Genomic DNA, 27,315 nt, shown 5'->3' on the forward strand with positions numbered 1-27,315 from the left:
TTTTTGAAATCTTGAAATCTTTTGCAGAACAGGAAATCCGTTTACAACCAGATCTAGTTATTAGTTCCTACAGTTGTTCTTACATACATGTAATAGAATAGAGGCATCGGTATTGAGACTTGCAAGCTTCAGCACTTACACAGGTCTCGTTAGGCTGTTCCAGTAGAAGGATGTGTATCATATATATACAGGAGCAATGTTATTCTGTAGATGGCAAAGTAAATACATATATACAAAACAGTATATAATTTTGACTATAATTTTACAACATCAAGGAGCCAAAGGAAAACTACCTTTACTAATGATAGCCACTCTCTTTGTGAAACCAGGGCATGATCTACTATAGTGCAAAGTATTTAGACACAACTAATCCATTGTTCAAATAATTATCTGCCTTTTCTACAGCAAAATGAATAGGGGTTGATTCTGTTTTTCCAATGTATACCAATGAGTTTCCTAAGTTTGGGATCACCACAAGCAGTGACAGAAAATTCCATATAAATGTTCTCCTATGTTTATTTACTTCCTCGATTAAATGGCAAACAGATGGAATCAATTTAAAAACATAAAAATATTCCATGTCATTTGTCACATTGTAGCATCAGAGCAGTACGATATTAATTATTAAATTATCTCCTTGAAACCTCAGTTTATGTACCTTGTGCCTCACTACCTTCATGAGTACTTAGCTTCATACATCATACCACCAGTTTTCTAGTAAATGGGGACACAGCATTTGGTGTTTCTTATCTTCCAAATTTTTAAAGGGTGATTCAGGAATTGTAGAGGTAAAACCATAAACCCATGACTTGCAAAGTGGGGGACCATATAATGAATAGATTTAGTATGGAGAAACTTTCTGGCTGCTGAATTTTCAATGAGCTGTGTTTTATGCAAACAGCCTTCTGCCCGCTCAGGAAACAAGAAGTCTTAGCAAGCAAGAATATGTTGATGCAACCAAAGCTTGAATTAACATTTCAAGGTCTTCCACAGACAGCATTAGCCTTAACAGCACAACATTTTAGAGATAAAAAATGAAACTTTCAGAATATTGCAAAAGTGGCTCTCAGAGGACAATCGCAAGTCAAATACAAAATGAAGATTCCTAGCAGTCAGGAAAGGGACAAATGGGTTGCCATCAATCAAGATAGATAACAAGGATACAGCTGGTAGTTTGCTTACTGCAGGAGAAACTTCCCCTCCTCCCAGCAAAAGTTTAGAGATATTTGAAAAATACATAAATGCCACAGTGTATTAAAAATTATTATGACTTATTACTCAGTATTCATCTCCCTTCTTCAAACATTATGGAAATGTGCTTCAAAAATACCTTTGAGGCATTAGATATTGTAACAAGGGCAATGACTTGATCACCGGGGCAAGGACAATTGTGAATTTGATAACATAAACGAAAAAAAAGTGTGTCAAGGAGATCTGTCCCCATCTATCCCTCACAAACCTTGAAGAAACCACATCTGAATATTCCAACAGATATTCCTGATTTCAGGGGGCTTAGCTGGAGAGAAGGACACAACACATACTAATTTTATTTCCCAATGTGAATGGGCACCAGGGCAGAGTATGCAACTAAGTGCCTATCAATATCTTTTCCATTTTCCTGTGAGGGATTGTTACATTAGATATTTCAACATTCTGGTCATCTGCATTTTGAAAAGAAATCCAGTTGTAAAGGTCACTTATAGTGCCCCATCTGTGATATCCACCGGGGCTGTGACACAGCTATGATATTATTCAAAAATTCCTATCGTGTTACTCGCACCGTTATGAGTTACCTAAAATTTAGTTTGTGTGTGTGTGTGCGTGTAGATAAGATGTAGACAGTTATTAATATTTTATAAAAATTCTTTCTCTGCATACAGGAAATTATTTTTCTTGTAGTGTCTGTCACTATATTTTAGAATGATCTCAGAATTCTTCCCCACATGTCGCTCTTATTTTAAAGAGATATAGACACAGGGAAATAAAAGTTTAAAATGGAAGTTCCTTTCCAAGCTTATTCATAACACTTCCGGAATGATGTTATGTTACAGTTTAGAAGAATGTATAGCAAATATAGCAAATGCTGAAGGGATGTGCCAGAGGATAAGCTAAAGTCATTTTGTGGCTTTGTGATCAGAGAGTTGCAGTAAATACTGCTTAATCTATGCATTAATTCCTAGTGTATGGACCTTAATACATTTTAACAAAAATACCCATATTAAAATCAACATAGCTTCAGATGGAAAGAATCTGGAAGTTTTATAGCATATCATGCTAAGGATTCATTTAGCAGTGTCTCTGGACTGACACTATTCCTCTTTCTGGCTCCACAATAAAGTACTTATAATTTTATATGGATTTACATGAAAAACCATAATATTTCCAAAAAAATTCTTAAAGAGTCTACTCGGTAAATAATGTGCTTCCTTTATAAGGCTGTGAAAAATATTTTTTAAAATAGACATATCTCAAATATTATATACTTGAAAATGTCCATATGATATGTGCTTAGAAAAAACATTATTACAGCCTCATTGATAAAGTGATCCACTGGATGGCACCATCAATGTTTATTGGGTGCCACAATCTGTGTATAGGAGTCAAAAGTGATTGTCAAATCAGCCCCATCCCTTCGAATAAAGATGTGAAGGGACTGATTGTGCTTTCTCTTACACCAGTTTTATTCCAATTCAATTATATTGACTTCTGTAGTTATTCTGAATTGATAATTGTGTAACTGAATGCAGAATGTGGCCTCATAGATAGAGCAGGGGAAAAAATGTATACTAAAACTTTTTTTCTGTGAGAAATGGAGATGCAGTAACACCAAAACATTTTGAAAATTCATGTCAGTTTTGTCAAATTATTTCAGTCAAAAAATCTTCAAAAATAATAATAAAAAACATTTCATTCTGATATTTTTGTAATCACATGTTTTGACTTTTAAGTTTGAAATGGCTTTTTGTTTCAAAATTTCCTTTAATTTTATTATATAAAACAAGCAACCATGTTTAAAAATGGTCGAAATGAAAACAAAACGTTTCAGTTTTGTCAAAACAAAACATTTTGATTGACCCAAAAGCAACCTTTTTAAAAATTTTTTCATTTGCCAAAAATATTGTCGTCAGTTTGACCTGGAATAATTTCCCATCCTCATTTTTTCAGAATTGCCAGAAAACAAACTAACAAACAAACAAATCCATTATTCATATTGCCTCTACTTATATATTTAGGCAACGTACTAAGTGGATTTATTAAAACATAAATTAAAGAACTCTTTTTTCCTCTTACAGGAATATCTGCCCCCCCTCCCCACAAAGAAGTGAAATTCATATATCAAAAACTTACCATATATTAATTGTGCCATAGATTGCTTCTACACTATATTCAGTAATGCAAACAAGCCATTGGATACATCAAAATATTTTACTTTTAAGTCCTGTTTCCTGCCTTTTGCCATTTTAAGCTAATATTTTAACATTTTTTTGTTAACTGAACATGGCTTTCTATATGAACTATATATCACACGTAGTATTTTAAAATATGTGGTGAGTAATTATTTATTCATTTGGTATCCATGGTAGTAATATTAATCAGGATTGAATGTATTTGGCATTCATATGGACTAGAGTACATAATTCCTAAGGAATCCCACTTTTCTTTGTAGTGTTTCATGGTATTTCAAAATTATGGTGCAGGTAACTAATGTCTTGCAAGTCACAAATAATACTTCTTTTCTCTTATCCTATGCATATGTTTTGATAATTAATAGTTACCATCACATAAGTCCGCAGGCTACTTCTTTTTCCTATTTAAAGTTGTGCATCAAACAGCATAGCAAGATTTCCTGGGTACTACAGAAGTGCAGAAAACCAAATATCAAGCTTAGATATATTTTTCCTTTCTGAATGATTTTTTTTAAAGTCCGTAGTGTAGCCCAGTGACCACTCTGAGACGATTGTTTTAATTACTGAAATGGTTTTGTATTGAGGTTAGGCTTTGAGTCTAAGAATTTGTTTTGTGAAATGGTGAATTAAGTAGAATTATGTACCAACCTCTCAACAATCCACTGAACGTATCTTGAATGGAAATCTATATTCTGTCCTTAAGGACAAACATCATCCCAATAGCATACTAACTGTGATCCATAGCCACCAACACAAATAATTACATAGCTATGTAAATAGTTGATTTCCTCAGAATTAAGCTTAAAGGCTTTTGCTCTTTCCATTTTCTCAAATTGTTACATTACCCATAAAGCTCATTTGAATTGCACTGACCTTAAGTCCTTATGTGGGACTGCAACACATGGATTAAAGGGCTATCGCAAGCCAGTAATTGTTGTTTTAAACTTCTCTTGAATTATGGATGAATGACATTTTGGATTCCGCAGTACGAAATTTCAAGTACTGATAAATATTTAAGTATTAATTATGTGTATGGAGGTCTCTATCAGTCACATAATGACTGGTTAGAAAAGTTAAGAGCCCAAGAAGTACCTTAGAAGGCTTAATGTTTCAACTGGCAGTATCTGATGACTAGAAGCTGCCAAATGGGTCATTTATGTCATTACAGCCCAAAAAAGCTTTTCCTACATCAGTTCTCTTTGCAAAGAATCATGAGGATGAGAAGCTTGAATTGTGCTTCATAGAATTATAGAACCAAAAGCATTTGAGATGGAACAGATGGATTTGATTATCTGGTTAATCTTCTTCCAGCAATGCATTATTGTATATTTATTAGAGCAGTTCTGAGCCCAACTAGTTTTAATTGTCCCAAGCAATAATCTTTCCACCTTTCTCCTTTTGACACAGTTTCATGGGCTAGTGGTTCTGTGTCTAGAAGATTTTTCTTGTTATTTAATTTAAATATTTCTTTCCTAATTTCATCTCATTACTCTTGTCCCTACCCTATGCACTACACTAATTAACTCCTCTCCCTCCTTGGTGTTTCCAGCCTTCAAATGTTTATAAAGGAGATAATTAAGCTTCATATGAAGCTTATGAACAGTCTTTTATTCTAACAACTAGTCCATACTCATAATGGTGAATTTACAGTGTACAGGAAAAATAGCTAGCAAAGAAAAAATATAGAATATAATTTGATTCCCTAGAGCATGTTACAAAGAAATGTTAGCTGCTACTATTGCAGTGATAGTGTAGTTCAATGTGATAGCTTTAGTTATTTAGAATATTTTTTACTAAGAGAGAAGATAATGGCCAAAAAATTGAGATTGTCCACTTTTTTTAGAAAAATACCACACATGGTCTTTGGCTACCAACAAAACACTCATGAGAAATAGAAGGGACCAAACATTATTTGGGGAGAAACTCCCCTAACCCTTGAAGTCACCTAGGACTGCATTGTACTGTTGACAGCACTTGTCTATATTTAAATAACAAGAATGAGAAAACTCAAACAACAACAAACATAATCTTGTAAATTTGAAGGTTAATGCTGGCCTTATTACTGTTAAAAAAGGATAGGATCAGACTACTGATATTTAAAATGTTAAAATTCCAGAAAATGAAGGGATTATTGAGAAAGAGTCATGTGGGCCAGGATGGGCAGGGATGCAAAACCATGCTCCAAAGTGTCCCTGTTTGCCAGAAGCTGGGAATGGGCTACAAGGGTGGATCACTTGATGATTACTGTTCTGTTCATTCCTTCTGGGGCACCTGGCATTAGTCAGAAGACAGAATATTGGGCTAGATGAATGGTTGGTCTGACCCAGTATAGCTGTTCTTATGTTCCTTATGGGATAGTGAAATCAGGGACATAGAAAGGGAAGGGAAATGAAGGGTTATAAACTAAACTAAACACAAACTTCAGGAAATGAGTGTAGCACTTGGGAATAATACTAGAAAGGGAATAAGGCAGACATAGATAACGAGAGACATCATAAAAGATATCAAGGGAAAGTGACATGTAGAGTGTAATCCTTCTTCCAGTCAGTGTTGGCAGCAACAAGGGCCGGGTCCAGTATCTAGGGGTTACTTTTCAACAATTCAACACAAAACCGGCTCGGGCCCCCACTCAATGACCTGCAGCAATTGCACTCCACTCCCTGGGTGCCTCTAAGAGGCAGTACTTCCCCTCTCGCAAGCACTGAGTCTGAGTATAGCAAAGAAACTTTTAATAAAAGGGGGGGAGTAACACAATATTAATTTGGGAAAACACCCCAAACAGGTTTCATAAACATAAACCATGAGCAAAAGACCCACCCCCAAGTATGTTGGGCTGTATCCTTTTCCCTCCGGTTCTTAAGTCCAGCCACCAAAAGTCCCTTTAACATGCCTGTCCCTTCTCTGCACCCCACTTACAGTTGCTGTCCTTGATCAGTGCAGACCCAAAGTTCAGAGGTCCATCAGCAGAGTTCATCTCCCACCCTGGGTGGAAGGCGGGATAAGACGGCATCTTACTCTCTCCGCTGCCCAGGTACTCAATTGCTGCTCCTTGTCAGCTGCCTTGATGGGCAATCGCCATGCCTCTCTGCTGGCTGCCCTGCCTGCTGATCGCTGATCTGCTGGGATGTCATCAGGTCCCACCACCTAACACAGCTCTCAGTGATTTCAGTTCTTAGTGGGGAGCCTCATTGCTGGTGCACACTGGGCAATCTCTTGTATCAGAGACACTGTTCTAAAGCAGGTATAATGCGTAGACCCAGGTATCAGTGATTTCAGCTCTGCAGTGTGTAACAAGACTCTCAATTGAGTCTAAATTAGCTCTTTTATTACACGAGAGAGAGAGAGAGAGAGAGAGGACTAAATAGTGAATGGGACCTCTAGGCAGGGCCCACACCACCAGATACAAGTACCTGTCCCTACCCTCTCTCAACTCACTGGGCTTTGGAACCCATGTCCCCTGCCTAGCGGGTGCCGTTTAGTTGAGGGTGAGTCCCTCAATCAGGGTATGCCAAGCATAGTTCTGCTGAACTTGATTCGCTCAACCAGGATATTATTCCTGCCCCAATAGCAAGGAGAATGGGGATCCAACACTAGCCAAAAGTGATCATTTGGACAAGCAGTCTCATCATGCTGAGCAACTAGGCAGGATGAGGGTGCCCATGCAAACAAGATCAGCTCCTGAAATACTCTTCCACAGCTCATAACTAGATGTCAGGGGAGAGCTCATTCAGACTGCTTCCAAGAGTATAAGAATATAAACTTTAAAGGGGTGAAAGAGCATCATTGTATGAAGCAAGGCTTAAAAATGTGTAAAAAACTGATAAGAGAAGCCAAAACTGACAATTAGAGAAGAATTACACTGACGTAAAAACAATAAAATATTATTTAAATACATAAAGGTAAAGAAATTAGTGCATTTTTTTAACCAGCAAGAAGACATAACTGAAAAACTGAGCTCTTCTTCAGAGGGCATGTCTACCCTACAAAGGTAAGTTGACTTAATGTAGGTCAATATCCAGCCTCCACAGTAATTGAGTGGGCCGTGCATGTCCACACCACGCTCATTGTGTGGGTGGAGTATGTCCTCACTAGCAGCGCTTGCATTGATGCACAGAGCAGTGCACCATGGGCAGCTATCCCACAGTGCAACTAGCTGCAGGGGGTTTGGCAAGGTCTTGCAATGCCTCATGTGACCAAAACATTTTTGCATGGGGGAATGGGAACATGACTTCAGCCTCCCATGATGTAGTTTCCTCCTTCCCTACCCTGCTATCAATGGCATACAACCCATATTTTTGTGCCTTTTTGCAAAAGCCTGTCTTAGCCATGCGTACACCCATGGTCCCTGCTCAGCTGTGCACTCTTGTTCTGGGCATTATAAACACTTTGTGCCTTATCCTGCAGTATTTCCAGTGCCGATACAGGAGCTGACCCATGGAGCATTGCAATGTCATACAAGCAGCCCTGCTGCAAGGCATAGAATGAAACAATTCCCGGTTGCTGCTGGCAGTCACACAGCAGCTGAACATGGTGGAGCACCATTTCTAGCCCTGGGAAATAAGCACCAGCTGGTGGGACTGCATTGTTATGCAGCTATTGGATGATGAGCAGTGGTTGCAGAACTTTAAATTGTGGAAGGCCACTTTCCAAGAACTTTGTTCAGAGTTTTTCCTGTCCCTAAAGCACAATAACACTAAAATGATACCTTCTCTGACAGTGGAGAAGCGAGTGGTGATTGCTCTGTGGAAGTTTGCAATGCCAGACTGTTACTAGTCAGTGGGATCTGTTGTGATCCAAGTGTGCAGAGCCATTAATCAACTTCTGCTAAGAAGGGTAGTGACTCTGGGCAAGATGCAGGACATAGTGGATGGTTTTCGTATGATGGGGTTCCCTAACTGTGGTGGGATGATAGATGGCATGCATATCCCTATCTTGGCACCAAACCACCTTGCCAAAGCATATGTAAACCATAAGGGATATTTTCAATGGTGTTGCAAGTGCTGGGCTCACATGGGGCATTTCACCTACATCAGTGTGGGATGGTCAAGAAAGGTGCATGACAGGAGCATCTTTAGGAACACAGGTCTGTTCAGAAAGCTGCAAGCAGGGACTTTCTTTCCAGACTGCAAAATAACCACTGATGATGTTGAAGTGCCAATTGTGATCCTGGGAGACCCAGCCTACCTTTTGCTCCCATGGCTCATGAAGTCGTACACTGGCTACATGGAGAGCAGTAAGGAATGGTTCAACAATAGGCTGAGCAAGTGGGAGAATGATGGTGGAATGTGCCTTTGGACATTTAAAGGGTTGCTGGTACAGTTTGCTTGCTAGATGAGACCTCAGTGAAAGCAATATCCCCACAAGTATTGCTGCATGCTATCTGCTTCATAATATCTGTGAGGCAAAGGGAGAGAAGTTTCCACAGGGGTGGGGCATGGAGGCAGATATGTTGGCAGCTAATTTTGAGCAGCCAGATATCAGCACAATAAGAGCTCAGCAAGGAGCTCTGCATCTCTGGGAGGCTCTGAAAACCTATTTCAGTAATAAGTCACAGTAATGTGCGCTGGTTCTCTGAATTGTACCTTCCCATACCATATCCCATACCTCCGCATTGCATCAGTTTCCCTGTACCCTCCCATACCCACATGATTTGAATAAATAAAAAGCCTTTATTCATTGTTTTTATTGTACACACACAAAGAAACAGAAAGAACAAGATAATAAATTAACCTTGGGTAAACAGTCTGATAAAATTGTGAGCAGAGAAAGCAAGTCCATTTGTACAGTCCTGGTCCTTATGCTGTGTACCGCAATAATGCCAGCAGAGTTAATATTAGAAGAGCATGGGAAAGTGTCCTACTGTGGTGGAAGAAATAAGGCAGACCTCCCCAGAAACCTTCTGCAAAGGATTGCAAAGTACCTCCATGAATGTTTCCTAGAGATCTCCATGGAGGATTCCTGAGCCATCCAGTGCACATAAACTGTCTTCCTGGGGGTGCACCCACTGTGTACCTGAAGTGGCCACCGGGAAGCAGATACACACTGAACCTCATTTTTTGTTCAGATTAAACATCAAATATAAGAGCATGTAACCCCAACAGTTTGACTGTAAATGTGTACTCACCAGAGGTGCCTTCCTCAGGATCACGCGTGGCCACTTTGCTGTCCTGCAACCGACTGGGCTCAGGGGTTAAAAAAAGTTCCTGTCTGTCAGGGAGAATGGATCCACTGCTTGCCTGTCTCCCATTCTCCTCCTCCTCTTCCTTGTCCTGAATATCCTCCTCATTGTTGCCTGAAGTGGCCCGGGACTCAGACTCCTGGGACGTGTTCTGCTGCATTTGGGGGTACTGATGGGATCACCACTGAGAATCGCATGCAGCTCATTGAAAAAGTGGCATGTCTGTTGGGGAGAACCAGAATGAATATTTGCCTCCCTTGTCTTCTGGTATGCTTGCCAAAGTTCTTTTATTTTCACATGGCACTGCTGCATGTCCCTGGTGCAGCCCTTCTCCCACATTCTTCGTGAGATCTTTGCATAGATGTCTATATTTCTTCATATGGATTGGAGCTGTGCCTGCACAGATTCTTCTCCTCACAGACCAATAAGATCCACCACCTCCTATGTACTCCAGTCTGGAGCATATTTGGGACATTGAATCTCCATAATCAGCTGGCGAGCTCTCTACACTGATCACACAGGAAATGGGAATTCAAAACTCTCAGTGCTTTAACAGGGGAGGGGCTGTTTCCTATGTACCTGACTGCTGCAGAGTTGAAAACTATCTCCAGAATGATCACTGCAGAGCATTGTGTGACACCTCCTGGGTGCCATTACAGTTGAATTACATAACACTGTGTCTACACTGCCTCTCTGTCAACCCACCAATATCGAATTAAGCGCTATGCCTCTCGTGGAGGTGGAGTAATGAAGCTGACATTACAGGTGAGTTAGTCTGGCAGAAGGGACCTGGTAATGTAGATGCACACATTATTAGGTCAACTTAAGGCAGCTTCCATCAACCTAAGTCTGTAGTGTAGACCAGGCCTGAGTATTCTCCAAAAAGTAAAATGCAGATATGACAATGTTCCCACTGAGGATAGTATCAAAAACAATTATGGCTCTGGGAGAAGGAAATGAATACACTGATTACACACGCAACAATAAATTGAGATTAGTCCTCATACTTTTTTATTTAGAACAGCATTTCCAAAAGTGCGGGGCATGCAACTGAGGGGAGAGGGACTGGATGGTGTGCATGTACAAGTATAAATTATGATGGTCAGGCTATTCACAACTTATTGCAGGGTTGTAATTGGTGTTATGAATGGTTTCATTTTCCTGAATGGGGGCTCAACTTTCAAACATTTGGGAACCCCTGACTTAAAGGACTTATAGATATCCATACTGTTGGATAATCCCAAAGCAGGTGGATAAATAATGTATTATGAAGGTACTAAATGCAGAGAAAACTAACTAGATTAGAAGCCTGTCAGGATAGGTAAATGACTGATGGAACTGTATGCAGCAACCTTTGCTATCTTTACTTTAATTGGACCTACACCTGAAACTCTCATTCAGGCAAAATTTATTTTGTAATCAAAGAACTCTCTCTGAGTGGGGTCTGTAGGTATAGGCTTAGCACGTGAAAGCAGACCTGTGATTCCTGTTTTTGAATAAGAGTGGAGTGGGTTACAAAAGAAGACTCAATGCTTTTGTAGAATAAACATGTTTAAGTAGTCTGTGGGTCAGAATTTGGCCTTTTTCATTTGCAACAGACTGGTTCTGCTCCAGATTATTACTTTTTAACACCCTCTGACATTCTGTATTTTGGGAGTGCTATCAAATATGATAAAATTACAGTGGCTACCAAAAGGAAAGGACCAATAGAAAAGTTTTAAATTGGCTTTTGCTATGCTACAAGGGACAGACAATTAACTACTGAGAAGGTGCAGCCAAAAAGTAAGTCACGGTATCATCTTTGTGATTTCTTCTGTTCCCGTGGAAGCTAAAAAGGCTTTTGGAGGAAGGTTCTCTTTTGTTATCGCAGTCTCTGTGCCACTGAGCAGAACAGCAATAGCCGTGGCAGAGGCAGCAGGTTGAAATTCAAGTTTGGTTGATGAACTAGAAGGACTTACTAAGCATAAGAGTTTGGAACTCATAGTAGCAGACATGGCCATTATCATATTCTTTTGTGATTTTAACTTTTCCATTATATTCAAGACTGAGACTAAGTTTTGTTCCAGACTAGTAGTCTATGGCATTGGGTTAAGGAGATGTGAATCTCAGATCCACTGAGATACAAAAAAAAGAAAAAGAAAAAAAAGAAAATGTGTGACAAATTGAAATGACAAGGTTTGTGTTGGTAGCTTGTGATATAATGAAATGAAATCCATTCCCACTTGTGCCTAGAAATGCAGGTCTGGGCTTTAAGGATGTTATATTATGAATATACCCCTTTGAGTCCCTGGAAAGAAAAGCCCAGAGAGCACTCAGTATATTTTAAAGAAGTTTAAATCACATTTGTTAGAAAACCTTAAGCCTAAAGTTTAAGAACACTGCTCTTTTTTACACACTTTATACCCATAAAAATCTAAACACTGATTGAAATACTTTCAATGCACTGAAGGAGGTTTTCATATTATTAAAAGGAAAAAAAATTTTCAAAAGCTTATCACGGACTTTTTTTTTTTAAAATCTCAGTTCTGAATGGATGTGAATAAAATGTGAGACCAATTGAAAAGACAAGGTTGCTCCAGTAACTTGTGATGTAATGATATAAAATCCATTCCCAATGTGCTTAGACAATATGGATCTGGGCTTTAGAATAGCCAGCCAACTTATATATGTCCAAAGATCCCCATATTAATACCAAACCAATTGCTGAGTCATTAATATATACACCATGCTGGGCTTTTGTGATACAAGGTAATCTGGATAGATAATACATAAATTCTATGCCAACAGAATTCAGGAAAGCACAATCACAAAAAAATGGTACAGAAGCCTCTACTTAAATTCCTCATAAAAGCCTGCTGTTTGATAAATTCTGTTTTCTAAATAGCTGGGAAGAAAAGCATAAAAAACATCTTCTTACTCCCTGTAGTTCTCCCATGAGAAAGAATGATCAAATTGAGAGCTTTCATTCAAATGGTAGTTTACTGTAGAATGCTGTTCCTTTTGAACAAGATGACTTCACTTATTCTGAGAAGACAGAAATATTTAACAAAGCATAATGTACATAATGTATAGATATATAGCTCAGTGTGTTTATAGAGGTAATTACAAGCATCTCTTGAATCTGGCTGTCTACCTATTTTCTTGCTTGGTTTAGATATAATGGTGTCTTTTTGCAAAATAAGGTCCAAATGAGCATTTTTTTTCTCTAACTTTCACCTGGCAATCAATTCTTTTTAACCGTGTATGACAAATGTATCAGAAGAAAGGAACTGTGATGTACAGTATTCCATAGGGAAGCAGTGTGTATGAGCTGCAGGGGATGACCACTGGATGGTGTTACCTAGTCATGTTTTATACTTGTCTTCAGCAGCTCTGTTCTCTCAGTTAAATTATTTACTTTTGTCAAGAGCATCTTCTCCCTTAATCCCTTCCAGGCTTTATCATTACAATTTGATTAGAAATCATTACAAATCATACTTTTTCATTAACATTTTTTGAAATTTGCCAATCTCTACATAAACAGGCTTTCAAATGGTAAAAGTTACTGCATAGTTTTCAATATAAAAATAGTAATATTCTATGACAAATAATTTACTGATAAATGTTACTTCTTTTCTACTACTTTGAATACCAAATGCTTTATTCAGATGCATACACGTTATTCACATTAGGCCAAATTCTATTGCTATGGAGAATGGGTGCAAATCTAGTATTTTCAGCAAGATTTCACCCAGGCCATAGTGGTATACCCTCTGTAAGTAGGTAAATGTAGGGATTGTGTTATGATTATTTGCTTCATACTGTACCCTTAAGATTCAAGAGATCTAATGTTATTCCCAGCTCTTCCATTGGCCTACTAGATGACTTTGGGCAAGCCACTTCACCGCTTTGTGCTTCTGTTTCCCCACCTGTAAAATGGCAATAATCACACTTATCTCCTTTGTAAAGCCCTTTGAGATATACTCTGAAAAGCGTTACATAAGAGTGAGGTATTATTACTGGAATTTACCTATAATTTTGTCTGCTATGCTACTGTGAGCCGATTCAGAATGAGTAACAGTCTCTTTTTAATCATATACACTTATATTTGTTCCTTTTTGGTTTGTTTTCTCTAATTTAAAATAAAAACCATATAGATTAAAGAACATGATTTGCACTTAGTGTGTGGAAAATATATCATAACTATGAGCAGAGTTTCAGTGGGAGTTATATGCACATATCTGAGGGCAGAATTTCACTGCCTCTAATTATTAAATAAATCCATCTTGTTATTCACATTCAGCATGGGTATGGTTTATATTTACCCTTCTTCCAAAGGGAAAAAAAATATCTAACCATTCCCTATTGTCTGTTCCCTCTTGATGCATTAATGTCAACAGAAGTTACATGCCCAGCTTGTTCTGGGGAACACTCATCTATATTTTATATTACAAAAGTTACAGTAACACAGAATAAAACAATAACTGTTACCCATGATTTGCTTCCATTCAGAGTTAATGAAAGCTATATTCTAATAAATGATCAGTTCGTATCAAGTTCTCAGCTGAGACTGAACCCTTCCATTAAATTAAACCTTGTGTTCTGATGGGATTATTATTCTAAATATAAATCCTTTAATTCATGATAGCTGCTAGTGATATATACCACTATGCCATGGTCAAAACAAAGAACAGAGTTTATTTCCGTTCTTTATTGAAATAAAAAGTCGAAATAAATGAGACTATCTTAAAGAAAGATTTAGGCTATATCTATAATAAAATTAACTTGAATTAAGAATGAGGCTAGATCCCAATATTGAGTTTTTAATTTTGAATAAAACATCAATTAATCAAATATCAAAGAAGAAAAGTTCACTGGCAACCTGTCATCCTCTGACACTTGAATTCAGGCCTTCTCTATAGACATTAGGAGTTTGATCTCATTGAAATCAGTGGAAATCTGTCCATTGATTTGCGGGGGCTCTGGCTCAGGTCCAAGTGCTTTCTGTGGATCTGGTGGATCATACCTTTTAAATGACATACTTATTGGAGAGGACTCTTTCCATAGTCCATGTCTTCTGGACTGACAGTCCTGGGTAGAGTCAGCTCCAGGCACCTTTCCTTTATTGCCTCTTCTTACAGGTTGAAAATTGTTTCATTGTTTCAAGACATCTTGCATAACATTCAGAAATAGACTGAAACAATCTGTGTTGTAGATTAAGAAGATGTATGAAGAAGAGAAAGAAAAAAAATCACATTAGCTCTATGCATAGCATAACTATGCAAACTCTGCAAAAGCTAACCCTGATAAGTGTCCCTTTGTAGATATGTTTACACTACAATAAAGTACCCACAGCTCATTTATGTCAGTTAACTCATAGGACTCACAAGGCTCAGGCTGCAGGACTAGTGTCGATATTTGGGCTCAGGTTGGATTACAGAATTTGAGATCCTGCAAGGGTGAGAGTCCAGGTTCCAGCCCAAGTTAGAATGTCTACATTGTAATTTTGTAGCCCCATAAGCCTAAGCCAGCTGACACAGGCCAACCATGGGTGTGTTATTGCAGTGTAGACATATCCTTAGTTACCATGAATAAGTAAAGTTTTACATTTCAAGAGAAAGCATTCTTTCTGCTCCAAATTGTTTCCTTCTCTCTTTCAGCATGACAGCATTTCTCAGTATCAGCCATCAAATCAGGTGTCTCATATCATTTCCTACTGCTCCCTCTGTCTCCTTTGGGTACCTCAATTATAAATTTGTTACTTTGATCTGCCTTCCTAGTTGCTGCCCACTTCTTTATAAAGGAAATCTGCAGAGGATATGGATCATCTCTTATGAAATGTCCATTGTATGTTTCCCAGCATTGTATTTATTATTTGAAAAAATAGTTTTTGTTCCAATGTAATTTCGAACACTTTACTGACTTAAAATGTTCTATTGAAGGTGTATACACACACCAGTTGTCTTCCAGGTGACCTTCTCTTCTTATTTCCCAAATAAGTACCCTGAGTTCTAAGGTACATCCAGATTGACAACCATGCTTTTCCACATTAATTGTCCTGGAGGTGCTACTTAACTGGCCTCAAGTGCTAATCTGAACACTACTCACTGTATTTTTGTAGAGACATAGTTCATATTTTCTTATAATTGCCTCTTAACCTTACTCTACACATTCAGGTCTCAAGGACAGAAAGCATTACTGTACAATGCTTCCTTTCCTGAAATGTTTTGTAAATACTTGGAAAATTCAAATACTTTAGCACTGAAAAGGCAAAGTTCCACATGTTATAGGGGCTAACTGGAGATTTTTGTGCTGAAGAACCTTCCAGTTCCAGGAATGTTTCTGTTCCTTCAAACAACAAGAGCTACAAGGAACTGAGCCTCATGTTCAAGCCTCCTGGGCTTGTAAAATGCAATTAGTCCTGGCAGGCAATAAATATTGAGGCTTTGAATATGCAGAAATGTGAATGCTGCAGGATAGAGCATATTTTTGCATTTATCTATTGACATATATGTATAAACTATAAGGATGATGAGTCTGGATAGCCATTAAAACCATAGAAGGATAGAGTTTGTAATCCCTGTTCCTCTGAGCTCCATCCCTTCTATACAGTTTTGAGTGATAGAAATTGGATAACCAACAATTTATTGAATACATAGTTCCATGATCTGGAAAATCTTATTACTTCAGATGGAGACAAAACTCAAATATAAACACTCTATTTCAGGGACTCACAGGCACTCTTTGAGGCTTTGGAAGCACATCTAAGAGTCATCACAGTCTACCAAAATTAAGGTGGAGCAGAATACTATGTTAAAATAGTGTCATTGACTTCACATGAATGCTTCGGCTGCAAAGGAAATTGCTGAGCACCGTGGAACCTACTGGAAGTCAGATACACAACTAAAATGGACGGAGTGCTATTCTAAATGAAGCTAAAATCCACAAGACTGCAGAGACCTAGAGCCAGCTGCAATGCCATAATTCCACCAAGGATACTGACCGTGGTCAGAAACGAAAAGGAAAGGGCTGTTCTAGAGAGTAATGACTCACAGGAAGTTGATTTATGTAGAAGACACACCTACGGATATCAAAAACTTTTGAGATCTAACGACATTACCAATTGCCTAACACCAATAGCACAGGATCTGAGAGTCGGCGTTTAATCAAGAGGGAATCTTTTAAAAAGTTTAAAATCTTAGAATCAGCCTTTCCATGGAAAGCCACAAGTCAAACAAAGCACAATTATAATTTGTATTCATTCACTTTACAGAGAGTGTGGTTTTAGTTACCCAAGCTTACTTTGCAACAACACGTCCTCATCAGCATAAGGCCTGAATCTTACAAATCTTCTTCTTTTTTTTTTTTTTTTTTTTTTAAACCAGGGCGTAGCTCAGGACACCAGGATTGTTTGTGACTTGTTAAGAATGAAGCAATATATAGACTCTTTAATTTAAGGTACTATCAAAGTAGCATTACCTTGCTTTTTACATGGCTATTTTAAAACTTTAGGAGCTATTTAAATTAATATTGTTTTTAAGCTTTAATTACTTGAGGCCTTTCTCTTGAGTTTCATTATGGTGAGTATCCGTGGTCAGATACCACCCACCTTCTAGGGATCTGAACTTGTATCAAGAAATTATGCCTTTTCTGGGCATTCTAAAGTGTAGAATGTGCTCCAGTTTAGCATCCATGTCAGTTCACCTCTACCTAATTTTATAAAATCCTCTTGAAGTCTTTTCTATTTGAAAAGTTTAGATTTTCTGTACCTACTGTCGGCCTGAAATATATCACCAATCTCCATCCCAGCTCTTTTCTTTTACTTTTTGTAAAGGATCCTTTCCCCTTAATTGGATTGATTTGTGTGAATTTTAAGAGTGCATCTGTTGTATCATGTTTACTATAGATTAACACAATCTAATAATTAAATACTTATTTTCATATAAACAAATTCACAATAAGTGAAGTTTCACTATGAAAACAAAGGATTTCCCATTTACCATTTCAGCTGTAATATGATGAGTGGAGAATCTGAAAAGACATATCTTCACCAACCCTCAGAGCAAGACCAGCCAGGTCAAGCAGTCAGATATGGAGTAGGGAGTCCTCTTTACCCCAACTCACTCCTGAATTTTAAGAGGATTAGTAAAACTGAACCTATTTGCATTGAAATGAAGCTTCACTGTAGTACAAGAGAAATGACATTTCACTATAAGTGTTGTGATAGTCCACTGAATCAAACTGGGACTTCCAATCCACTTAACTATAAACAGAGTTAATTAAAACTAGGTTACATTGTGACCTACTTTTATTTTTATTCTGTTGCACTTTGGAGTACAGTGGGGGAAGGTGTTGGCATGATACTTTAAAAATAAAATTAGGTACTACAAGTGCATCGCTCTAATATAGTATCTTTCATCAGTAGCTAAAATGCTTCCTTTAAAGTATTTATCCTCACAACACCCCAGTGAGGTAAGGAAGTACTATTATTCTCATTTTACAGGTGGGGAATTGAGGCACAGAGAGACTTAGTGACTTGCCCAGAGCCACACAGGAAGTCAATGGCAGAGCAAAGAACTGAAACCTGGTCTCCCAAGTCTAGTTTGTGGTCCATAGTGTGCACTTGTGTAACACTGTGTGTTATCCCTGCCAGAGGAATAAGAGGGCATAAGGCACATTTTACCCACCTGCACTGGTCACAATCTGTTTCCTTATCAGCTCCTGGGGGAGTGCAACAAAGTGCTGCTCTTTATATGAGCTTGCCGCAAAACCACAATTGACTCTTTGTAGTACTAATTACTTAAAAAGAAAAAAGAAAGAAAAAATAAGGTGAACATGTGTAAACTGACCTCTCAGAATAGGGCTATTGTGTTATAATTTGAAATACATCCCCAAAACCACTGACCAAGATTTTGTAGTTGTCCATCACAGTGGTGATATAATTTATTCAGCAGGTGAAAGTGGGTCAGTGAGCGTTATACAATGATAAAAGTGTACTTAACTAAATATAACCTAATAAATAATCTATCTATCTGTTCAGGCTATTATCTTATAGGTTAACAATTATTATTATTATTAAGGTCAAGGTTCCCCTTTCCTCAAATATCTTACTGGGGTCTGTCTAATGTCTAAGTCAGTCTATGAGCCTCAAGCACCTCTTATAACTTCCTGAAGAGATGGACTCGACTACAATGGTGCTTGCTTGTGGGAGTGCACATCAGACCAGATCATGGGATGTGACAGAACTTTGGTTCTCTTATTCCGGCTCTCCAGGACCAAATGGATCAAGAATAAGAGATGACCAGATCAGATTATCAGGATTAAACAGGAACAGATGCTCAGGAACACGCCATCAAATATGGACTGACCTGACCAACCAGCCTTAAACTGAAGGGACCCTTTCTGCACATCTGTCTTTCCTGCTCATCTCAGCCTCCCCACTTACTCTCAGTTTCTCTTAATCCTGGTTTCCCTCCATTCCTCTGGCTGCCTTCTCCACTCACCTTGTTTCTCTCCGTTTACTCCCAGACTCTCTGTTTCTCTCCGTCTCTTTCTCACGCTCCCATCTGCCTGACCCTGTCTTTCCACCATCCCCCTCTTCTCCTCCAAACAGTCACTTCCCCTCCACCTAAGGGGAGGGGCCACTACTTCCCACTTTCTCTCAGGGAGGGGCTACCTCCTCTCCCAAGAACAATGAGAGCGCATTCACTCTGAATACACCCTATATCAAATATACTCATACATAGTCGAGTCCCTTTACCATATTTACACATAGTTTTAAGAAAGAATAGAAAGCTGGATGAAAAATCTAGACTTCCTGCTGCAATTTTATACAGACATTTCCCCACTATACCTTATCTTTCTGTTAGAAAACAAACAACTTAAAGTTGGGAACATCTCTTTTCCACCTTATATTGATTTCATTTTATATGATTCAGTCTTTCTTAGAAGCGATATGAACTACAGACCTCTCCTTGGACCATTACCGTGTTGTCATGGAGAGGCTTGTGTGTCCTAACGACCCTCAGAACTATGTCGACAGGAGTCTTGTACTCCTGGTAAGGTCACCCTTGGCAAACAGTTCTGAAGAGAGGTTCCAGATGAAGCACAATCCAAACTTCTCAAGACCCCAGCGGCAGAACAGGTATGTTAGAGCACTTGTCAATTCTATGCAGCTGTAAAGGCAGGTGAGGACTGCAGTAGGATGGAGACATCCAGCTGTCTTGGACTTGACTGTCACTGAGTCCAGGGTTCCTTCCTGTCAAGTCTTGTGAGGTTACTGCCTGCATAACATCTTCCCATGTTAAAAGATTTCATATGTAGGCCTCTGCCAAGGATGTTAGCATCTCCCACTAACAAAGTCCTGCAGCAAAAGATGAGTGATGGCGGGGACAGGAGTCCCTAGTCATAAATATGAATGCAGGTGGCAGCCAGGTGTTGGTTGTCTTGCACTTGGAATTGTGAGACAGAAGGGCAGTTTCGACAGCTGTGGCCGCAACTGAGCAGTCCTTTTCAGGATCCCCGCTGTTCACTTTGAATGGGGAAGGGTGACCTAAACATAGGCTTTCTCAATGCTTTCCCAGCTGGATGGCCATGTCTAGTGGGATCACTCAACCTACAGACAGAACATACAAAGCAAAATAATGAAGACCGCTACTTGGAATGTTTGCATTCTCATGGATTCCTGAACAGTGACAGTCCTGAAAGAAGAACTGCCATACTACTTAGAGAACTTGCAAGATATGACATCGATATTTCTGCCCTAAATGAGACCCATCAGGCAGATAAAGGCCAAGTGAAAGAAGATGGAGATAGCTAAACTTTCTTTTGGAAAGGAAAGCCATTGAAGAGAGGCATATTCAAGGGGTTGGTTTTGCCATGAAGAACAAGATTGCTAATCAGTTTTTAGAACTTCCTAAGGATATTAACAAATGTCTCATGACTCTTTGTCTTAAGCTTAGTATCAACCAGTATGCCATGGTCATTAGTGTGTATGCTCCCACACTTGACAATGACAAAGACAAGAAGGAGCATTTCTACTGTGCACTTGATGCAGTTCTCGCTGCCACTGCCAAGGAAAACAAGCCTATCCTCATGGGTGACTTCAATGCAAGAGTTGGATGACATCCCAAACTCTGGAAAGACACTGTTGGGACAGAAGGTGTGGGGAAAGTAAAATCTAACAGCATTATTCTCCTCAAAATAATTTGTGGAGCATGATTTGCTTATCACAAATACCATGTTTAGACAGAGGGAGAAATATAAGACCACTTGAAAACATCTACATTCGAAACACTGGCATCTTCTTGACTATGGACAAGCTTGCACTACAGTGCTACATCAGTACAACTACACTGATGCAGCTTTTCCGCTGTAGTGTGTCTGGTGAAGACGCACTATGCCGAAGGTATAGCATTGTCCCGTCAGCATAATTATTCCACCTCGGTGAATAGCGCAAGCTATGTCAGTGGAAGAGCATCCCTCGCTGATATAGGACTGGTGTGGACAGTGCAAAATTTACATCACTGGGGGGGGGGGGATTTTTCACACCCCTGAGCAATGTAAGTTATATTGACTTAGGTGGTAGTGTATACATGCCCTATGTCAGGGTCAGAACCCATGATCGTACTGATGTCCATATTATGCAAACCATGATAGGTATGGATGACTCCTGGACAAACCATCATTTAGTCAGATCAATCATGAACATGCATCTTGCATCTCAACATCATAAACAACCAAAAGGAATGCAGAAGAGATTTAACTTCAAGGCACTTCAAAATCATGCTAGCCGCAAAACTCTTCAGCAATGCCTCATTGAGAGACTCTCTGACCTACCAGACATCCACTCCTCCACTGGGAGGAGTTCAAGACCATTATTCATAAGGCATGTGCTGAATCAATTGGATATTTCATTAACAGCAATCAGGATTGGTTTGATGAGAACAATGATGAAATCCTAGCACTTATTCATCAGAAGAGAAGCGCATTTTTCACTTGGCAAAATGAACCCTCTAATCAGCAAAAATGAGAGACTTATCATGAGCTTAAAGCTGTAGCTCAAGGGAGACTGCATGACATCAAGATTCAGTGGTGGCAAGCAAAGACCATGGAGATCCAAGTTTCACTGATCAACATGACATGAGAAGCCTTAAGCTACAAAAGCAACGAGCCAAGTTCAAACTGCACAATGCCTCTGCAATCCTAGGACAACTCTGCCCTTCTTAAGTAAAATGTGAACCTCAATCAATGTTGGAAGTAGCATTTTGAGACTCTATTGAAATGCGAATCTGATGTCTCAGTTACCACCATTGAGTCCATTCCTCAACATCCAGTAATAGAAACCTCTTGCTAACCCCTCCAACTTCTGAGGAAATTTGGCAAGACATCACTAAGACTAGAAACAACAAGGTGCCAGGTGCCAGATGACTTCCCCATGGAAGTCTTCAAGGCTGATGGAATATCACTCTTGCAAAACCTTCATCAACTTCTTCTTAGAATTTGGATTAATGACGAAATTCCACCCGATGGAAAGAATGCCAGTATTGTGACCATTTTTAAGAAAGGGGACAAGACAATGTGCAGGAATTGCTGAAGTATTGCCCTTCTGCCCATTACCAAGAAGATCCTTACTCACATCCTTTTGAGAAGAATGAGGAGGGATTTGATAGCTGCTTTCAACTACTTGAAAGAGGGTTCCAAAGAAGATGGATATAGACTGTTCTCAGTGGTACCAGATGACAGAACAAAGAGTAATAGTCTCAAGTTGAAGTGAGAGTGCTTTCGGTTGGATATTAGGAAAAAATTTAGGAAAAATGTTTTTACTAGGAGGGTGGTGAAGCACTGGAATGGGTTACCTAGGAAGGTGGTGGAATCTTCTTCCTTAGAGGTTTTTAAGGTCAGGCTTGACAAAGCCATGGCTGGGATGATTTAGTTGGGAATTGGTCCTCCTTTGAACAGGGGGGTGGACTAGATGACCTCCTGAGGTCTCTTCCAACCCTGATATTCTATGATTCTATAATTCTACTGGCTCCTCCCTTTTGCCAAAGACATCCTTCGAGAATCTCAATATGGTTTCAGACCATGTTTGGGCACCACCAACATGAATTTTGTTGCACAACAGATCCAAGAGAAGTGTAGAGAACAACACCAGCCATTGTTTATGGAATTTATTGACCTAACTAAAGCCTTTGATTCCATCAAATGAGAAGCATTATGGAAGGTGCTGTCTAGGTTCGGTCATCCATTGCCGTTCATTCGTGTTCTCAGGCTACTTCATGATGGGATGACCACCACTTTCCTCTGTAATGCATTGGAGACAGACTTGTTCACCATCCATATTGGTGTTAAGCCGGGCTGTGTTATTGCCCCAACCCTTTTTCTATTTATCATGCCATAATCTTGATTCTTATTCGTGACCACCTTTCTTCTGGAACTGGGATTGAGTATCACATGGATGGCCAGCTCTTCAATCTGCAATGTCTTCATTCTAAAACTAAAGTCACCAGGACTATTATTATCATCCTTCAGTATGCTGACAACTGTGCTATCCTCGCGCACACTGAGACTGAACTGAAATCCACCCTAGATCACTTCTCAGGCAGCTATAATAGCCTGGGACTTTTCCTCAACATTCAGAAGACTAAGGTGCTCCATCAGCCTTCCTCAGCATAAATTGCCCCTGTTCTCCCACAAATTATCATCGGTTGTGAGCCCCTGGAAAAATGTTGAGCATTTCCCTTACCTTGGTAGCCACCTCTCCCATACAGCCAATCTTGATGTGGAGATTGAACATAGGATCCATTGTGCCAGGGTATTCTTTGGGAAGTTGCTCCATCTGTTCTTTATGGTGTGAGACATGGGTGACATACCAAAGCCATCTTAAGCATCTGGAGTGGTATCAGTAATGCTGCCTTATGAAGATTCTCTGTATCAGATGGGAAGACTTTCACACCAATGACTGCATTCTCTCTGCAGCTAACATCACCAGTGTTGTGGCAAAGATTCTGAAACATCAATTTCACTGGGATGGTCATTGTATGAGGATGGCTGATACTCATCTTTCAAAGAAAGTCTTCTTTTCTCAACTTAATCATGGTAAGAGGACCCCTGGGGGACAGAGGAAATGTTACCAGGACACCCTGAAAGTAAGGAGGCATTGACCCCACAAATTGGGAAGAGCTGGCTAAAAATAGACTGCAATGGCATTGCATCACACATCAAGCCTCAGCCTTTTAAGAGACTTGCCTTGCTCAAAAGTCTGAGAAATGGCAGAGGAGGAAGAAAAGGATATACCATCCTGGCCAGAAGTTTGCTCTTTCCAAACAACCGCCTGTCACATATATGGAAAAACCTGTAAATCATGAACTGGACTCCTCAGCTATCTTAAGTCTCATCAATGACTTTTCCCCTTGGCAGACATCATCCTCATATCGAGAGATAGCCGACTATGATGAACCACAGACAGTAAAAGCAGCAAATGATATGTGGAATTTAAATAATTTTAGCTACTTATCTATAATTCCCAAAGACACCACCAAGCACCATTGGCTTCATATAGCTCTCTCCCTGGATTTCTGATTTTAAAATCCCCGTAAGTTTCAGCATTCTTTTCCGCAGGTTAGGACTACTGTCATGGACCATGGCTACCCAGAGGGCTACATTTGTCAACAGTCCCTGCTTTCCTGGGTCTCAGGGAGATGCTGCTTTGAACTACTTTTCATCAGCCTTGTCCCTCACTAATGAGGGAAGTGGACTTCTTCTCCCTCAGTGACTGTGCTCCTTGTCCCACAGGGATTGTTCTTGGAATGGGGTAATACTGGCCAGGAAGAGGGTTTCCTCATAAACTTTAGAGAGCTGGTATACCCTGTTACAGAAAATTAATCCTGTCCTACATTTAAAATTTAGGTTGAAATAGCTATGGTGCACCGAGCAGTGAAAAATCCACACTACAGAGTGCTGTAGTTATGATGACCCAACCCCTGGTGTAGATGCAGCGAGGTCAAGAATGTTTCTGTCAATCTATCATTGCTTGGAAAGGTGGTGTCCTTGCAGTGATAGAAACCCACCCCCCTTCTGCACTACAGCACCATAACTGTGCCATTATAGTCCCTGTAGTATAGACATGGCCTTATTCTTCTCTCTGAATACTAAGGCCCTATTATACTGGTTAAGCTAGGTAGAAAAGATTAGCTTTTGGAGTTACAAGGCATGATATAGCTACTTTCTCTTCAATTTCACCCTTAATGGCTATATTAACAGACATTTTCCCTCAAGTCATTGAAACTTCCCTCCCTCAGTTTGGCTGATGAGCTCCTAGAGACCACAAATGAATATAGACTTACTAACTGTTTTATTTGATGTCCTGGTGTTTGTGAAATGAAAAGAACATTTGTCCAATATAGCATAATTATTTTTGTCTTTGCTGTAGGTCAATATTTATTTTACAGTACATTTCACATTTGAATAATATCATGACAGAAAGTAAGTGGCTGCCCTATGAGTAAAACTCATGTATTTAAGGAAAAAGTCATAGTTCAGCCCATTGGCTTTAAAAACAAATAAATCTAATTATCTGCATAGCACTAAACTGGGTCCTTGAGAACTTTAAAAACAGTATAATTTAATTTATAGTTTAAAATAACTAGTCTGCTATGTTTCTCTACTTTTTCTACCACATTCTATAAAATGTTAAAATGTTGTAAAGTAAATATGTTTAGAGCTATTGTAGCACTTGTGTTTGAAAATGCAATTTTCTCTTAATGTTTAAAGATTATGCGGTGGTTGTTTCCTTTAATCGAAATAATACATTTTAATGTTACAAAGCTGCCACTAGTTTATTAAAAAAGGTAATTTCTCCTTGTAACATGTAGCAACTACTGTGTGCACCATGATTCTTCCTGGAATATACAACTAGATTTACCCAAGAGCAAGAGAAAGCAGGGGCAGTAAGTGACATTATCCAGATTATGTTTACAGATTGTATGAATCTGTTTGGAAATGTACCACAATAGCTGTTAGTTTTTTACTGTCCCCATTTTCATGATTATTAGATCATTACATTTAGCACAAACCAATTTAGGTTTGTGTTAGCAAGAATTGGTGCTCGTCCCTGACCTCTGACCTCCAGGTTAATGAGAAGTTCCTCTGTATAATTGCCATATCTTAAGATTGCCCTGTGCTGTGTAATCTTTATTGCTGTAAAATGACATTTGAAGTTTGTTTTACATGAGCAAGTAGAAGAACATTATTTCTGCAGTGAGCAATAATTATCTGCCTCCTAACTGAAAATACATGCTGTGGATAAATTGTGTTCATCTGGTCGCCTGTGTTTGTAAGACAAGTTAATTAAAAGAGGAATGTTGAAAAATATGTTTGCACACTGAGTGCTGATAGAGTAATATTATTACTTTACAAGAAAACATTCTGCACGCAAAAAATACACTTTTGTTTTTGCTCTAAAGATATGGATAAAAATTTGGTAAATAGATTGTTCCTGCATTGCCATGATAATAATAAAATGCAGAGATGATAGCATTTTCTATCTATTCCAGTTGAATAATAAAAGTCTAAAACTCTATGTGCTCATTTGGTATTTACGCTGCTTAACACAAGCTTGAAGTACTGCTCCTGACTAATATATTTTTCACATTGCAATCTTTCGTACTTAATAGTGAATTACATATTGGGTAATATATGTATGCTTGCCCTTTCTCTCTCTCTCTCCCTCTCTCTTTCCACATTGCTTTAATTAATTCTGCTATTTTTGTTTTTTTAAAAAAAAGATACTGCAGTCACCCCATGAGTATTTCACAATTCAGAATGGTTGCTTTTCAATATTTATTTACCTTGCTTATATTCAACATCATAACAAATATTTTAAATCTCACAGACCCATTGAAAATATCATATATAGGACCACATACTGACCTCGATCTCCTAGTGAACTCAGAGTGAGAGATGTACTGTGCATGCCCAAACTACTTGTTTTTTGTTTCCGTGCCTTCAAAAACATCACAGAGCAAGCATCAATTGTCTGCTAGATCATTAGGGAATAGAAGTTAGTTTAAGAACATTATTTGACTTAGTTTCTTTTCATCTCTCCCATTGCAGGTACAGCCTATGGCTATGTCACCAACTAGTAGCCTGTAGTTTTATTTCCTACTTTAAAAAAAATCATATCCAGTAATGTATTTTTCATTTGACATTAATTTATCAGTCCCAAAAATTGAGAGAATATTTTATAAGCATGGAGAAGATTACAGCTTCTCCTTAGATTGATTTAGTGCGGTTTCTGGATTTGTTAACAGACTGACAATTGAAAAGTCAAGAAAAGCTACAGGGTTTAACATTTTCAGACATTTATATTTAACCATGTAACTATTTGAAGTTATCTCTATTGTAGATCTACATAACTTGTATTGACGTTCATTCCTCTAGAAACGGAAGTTGGATTGTTATTCACTGTCCCTGTTTGCATCACATTTTAAAAATAAGAAAATTCAATACAGGTGCATACTTTCTATGTCGATATAATTATTATAAAGTAAATTATTTACCTTACCTATACAAAATGCAGTATTTCACTGCCTCTATATTATATTTTATTCCTCTGAAACTTTGCCTCAATTTATTTACTTAAAATATTAGAAACCTAACCTGTTATACCTAAGATGTAATTTATTTTTTACATCTGATAAAATACATTGCAATAAATATATACTTTTAGTGCAAGGTATTTTTATAAGCTGT

This window comes from Mauremys mutica, chromosome 6 (assembly GCF_020497125.1).
Source record: "Mauremys mutica isolate MM-2020 ecotype Southern chromosome 6, ASM2049712v1, whole genome shotgun sequence".
In the NCBI taxonomy this organism is placed as follows: Eukaryota; Metazoa; Chordata; order Testudines; family Geoemydidae; genus Mauremys; species Mauremys mutica.